This window comes from Somniosus microcephalus, unplaced genomic scaffold (genome assembly GCF_052327205.1).
Source record: "Somniosus microcephalus isolate GS21.2 unplaced genomic scaffold, FLI_Smic_1.0 unresolved_chr7, whole genome shotgun sequence".
Taxonomy (NCBI): domain Eukaryota; kingdom Metazoa; phylum Chordata; class Chondrichthyes; order Squaliformes; family Somniosidae; genus Somniosus; species Somniosus microcephalus.
This window is the reverse complement of record NW_028225185.1, coordinates 31,550,160-31,553,885: the sequence shown is the minus strand read 5'-3', so window position 1 is coordinate 31,553,885 and position 3,726 is coordinate 31,550,160.

Below are 3,726 nucleotides of genomic sequence, written 5' to 3'. Positions count from 1 at the left end.
CACAAAATTTATCCGCAAAAAATTTGTTGGTACTCCGGCCCCGCCCGCGCGCATTTGGGAATGGCCCCGGCCGCCCTGGCTGTTGCCAGGGGCGACGGACCGTCCCATCTGCCTAGAGGAGGGGGGGGTCAGAAAAAATAATCTCCTTAATCGCGATGGGAATGTGATTAAAGCGCCCCCCCCCAGCCATTCAGGACGCGGTTTTAAATGATAATTAAATGATTCCTGATGCTTCTGGCCCAGCCGGCCCGGCTCCTTTAGTTAATTTTTTGGTGCGCTGATTCATGGCCGACCCCCCCCCCCAATTTTATTTCTGTTGCTTCTGCACGCTGGGCTTGGCCGGCGGCTGGAGCGAACCAATTGGATGAGCGGCTAGGGGGAGGGAGTGGGCGGAGTCGGTGCTCTGTTCCATTCTCCCAGTTTCTCCATCTCCGCCGCGTCTCAATTCAATTCAATTCAATTTTATTTGTCATATATGCAGCAGACGTGTGTACTGCACAATGAAATGTTTTTTTTTAAACGAGTCCCCCCAACATTGGAATAAATATGGCATAACAATGATAAAAATACTAATAGAAATACAGTAATAAATAAAATAACAGTAATAAATAATAAAGTATTCGTTCATGAGTCTTATGGCCTGGGGGGTAGAAGCTGTTTCGAAACCTGCTGGTACGAGACCGTGTGCTTCGGTATCTCTTACCGGACGGGAGCAGGGCGAAGAGGTTGTGGCTGGGGTGGCTCGCGTCTTTGATGATTCTCGGGGCCTTCCCCCGGCACCTCTCGGGGTAGATATCCTGGACAGCAGGTAGTTTAATTCCTACAGTATGTTGTGCAACTTTCACCACCATCTGCAGAGCCTTGCGGTCTGCGGCGGTGCAGTTGCCATACCAGGTAGTGATGCAGCCGGACAGGATACTCTCAATGGTGCACCGGTAGAAGTTGATGAGAATCTGGGGGGCCATTCCAAACTTCTTCAGTCTCCTGAGGAAGAGCAGGCGTTGGCATGCCTTCTTGGTTATGACGTCGATGTGATGGGACAACGTTATGTCCTCCGTAATGAATCCACCCAGGAATTTAAAGCTGCTGACCCTCTCCACCTCAGCCCCTTCGATGTAGATTGGGGTGTGTCCCTCCCCCTGCTGCTTCCTGTAGTCCACGATCATTTCCTTTGTTTTGCTGATGAGGGAGAGGTTGTTGTACTTGCACCATTCTGTTAGAGCTCTTACCTCCTCCCTGTAGCCTGTCTCGTCGCCATCTGTGATCTGCTCCGACGATGCCACCGTCCACACCAGTGCTTCCGACATGTCTTCCTTTTTCCTCAACCGAGGATTCCCCTCTACCGTGGTTGACACGGCCGTCGACCGTGTCCGTTCTGTCTCCCGCACTTCAGCCCTCACCCCTGCCCCTCCTTCCCGGAACCACGATGGGGTTCCCCTTGTCCTCACCTTTCACCCCACCAGCCTCCACATTCAACGGATCATCCTCCGCCATTTCCGCCACCTCCAGCGTGATCCCACCACCAATCACATAAGAACATAAGAAGTAGGAGCAGGAGTAGGCCATACAGCCCTTCGAGCCTGCTCTGCCATTTAATGCAATCATGGCTGATCATCCAAACTCAGTACCCTGTCCCTGCTTTCTCCCCATTCCCTTGATCCCTTTAGCCTTAAGAAATATATCCAACTCCTTCTTGAATATATTTAATGAATTGGCCTCCACTGCCTTCTGTGGTAGAGAATTCCACAGGTTCACCACTCTCTGGGTGAAGAAATTCCTCCTCATCTCTGTCCTAAATGGCTTACCCCTTATCCTTAGACTGTGACCCCTGGTTCTGGACTCCCCCGCCATCGGGAACATCCTTCCTGCATCTAGTCTGTCCAGACCTGACAGAATTTTATATGTTTCGATGAGATCCCCTCTCAATCTTCTAAACTCCAGTGAGTATAAGCCCAATCGACCCAATCTCTCCTCATACGTCATTCCTGCCATCCCAGGTATCAGCCTGGTGAATCTTCGCTGCACTCCTTCCATGGCAAGAACGTCCTTCCTCCGATAAGGCGACCAAAACTGCACACAATACTCAAGGTGTGGTCTCACCAAGGCCCTGTACAACTGCAGCAAGACATCCTTGTTCCTGTACTCGAACCCTCTCGCTACGAAGGCCAACATCCCATTTGCCTTCTTAACCGCCTGCTGCACCTGCATGCTTACCTTCAGCGACTGGAGCACAAGAACACCCAAGTCTCGTTGCACTTCCCCTTCTCCCAATCTATTGCCGTTCAGATAATAATCTGCCTTCCTGGTTTCCCTTGTCCTCAGCTTTCACTCCACCAGCCTCCACATTCAACAGATCATCCTCCGCCATTTCTGCCACCTCCAGCGTGATCCCACCACCAAATGCATCTGCCCCTCCCCTCCCCTTCCCTTTCAGCATTCTGTAGGGACCGCTCCCTCCGAGACACCCTGGTCCACTCCTCTATCACCCCCAAACACCCCTTCCCCTTCGCCTGGCACCCTTCCCGTGCAAGCGCAGGAGATGTAACACCTGCCCTTATACCTCCCCCCTTCCCACTGTCCAGGGCCCCTTCCAGGTTGAAACAGCGATTTACTTGTACTTCTTGCAGTCTAGTACACTGTATTCGCTGCTCACGATGCGGTCTCCTCTACATTGGGGAGACCCCAAACGCAGATTGGGCGACCGCTTTGCGGAACAACCTCCGTTCAGTCCGTAAGGGGGACCCCGAGCTTCCGGTCGCCTGTCATTTTAATTCACCGCTCCATTCCCACTCGGACCTCACCGTCCTCGGCCTCTTGCATTGTTCCACGGAAGCTCAGCGTAAGCTCGAGGAACAGCACCTCATCTTCCGATTAGGCACTTTGCAGCCTCCCGGACTCAACATCGAGTTCAACAACTTCAGATCATAACCTCGGCCCCTATTACATTTTTATTTATATTTTTTATCCACACCTTTGCGGTTTCTCCCTCTCCCCCCTTTCCTTTTTTTTCTCTCTCCCACATGGCAGCTGTCTCCCATTCTGCCAGCGCATTTCACACCTAATCAAGAGCCGTCAGTTGTCTCCACTAGCCCGACCACCATCTCGTCTGGTTTTGAATACCTCTTAATGTCTCTTCACTTCTCTTTGTTCTCTCCCAGCCCTGCCTTTCGAACTATTTCATTTCCTTTCCAGTTTTTGAAAAAGGGTTTCGACCCGAAACGTCGACTCTAATTTCTCTCCACGGATGTTGCCTGGCCTGCTGAGCTTTTCCAGCATTTTTCTGTTGTTATTTCGGATTTCCAGCATCCGCAGTATTTTGCGATCATACTATTGCTCCAGTGCAGTTCAATCCTCCCACCTGCAGGAGGTGCTATTGCTCCGATGCAGTTCAATCCTCCCAGCTGCAGGAGGTGCTATTGCTCCGTTGCAGTTCAATCCTCCCAACAGCAGGAGGTGCTATTGCTCCGCTGCAGTTCAATCCTCCCACGAGCAGGGCGGTGCTATTGCCCCGGTGCAGTTCAATCCTCCCACCAACAGGAGTGCTATTGCTTCGTGCAGTTCAATCCTCCCACCAGCAGGTGGTGATATTGCTCTGAGGAGTTCAATCCTCCCACCTGCAGGAGGTGCTATTGCTCCGTGCAGTTCAATCCTCCCAGCAGCAGGTGGTGCTATTGCCCCGCTGCAGGTCAATCCTCCCACCAGCAGGAGGTGGTATTGCTCCATGCA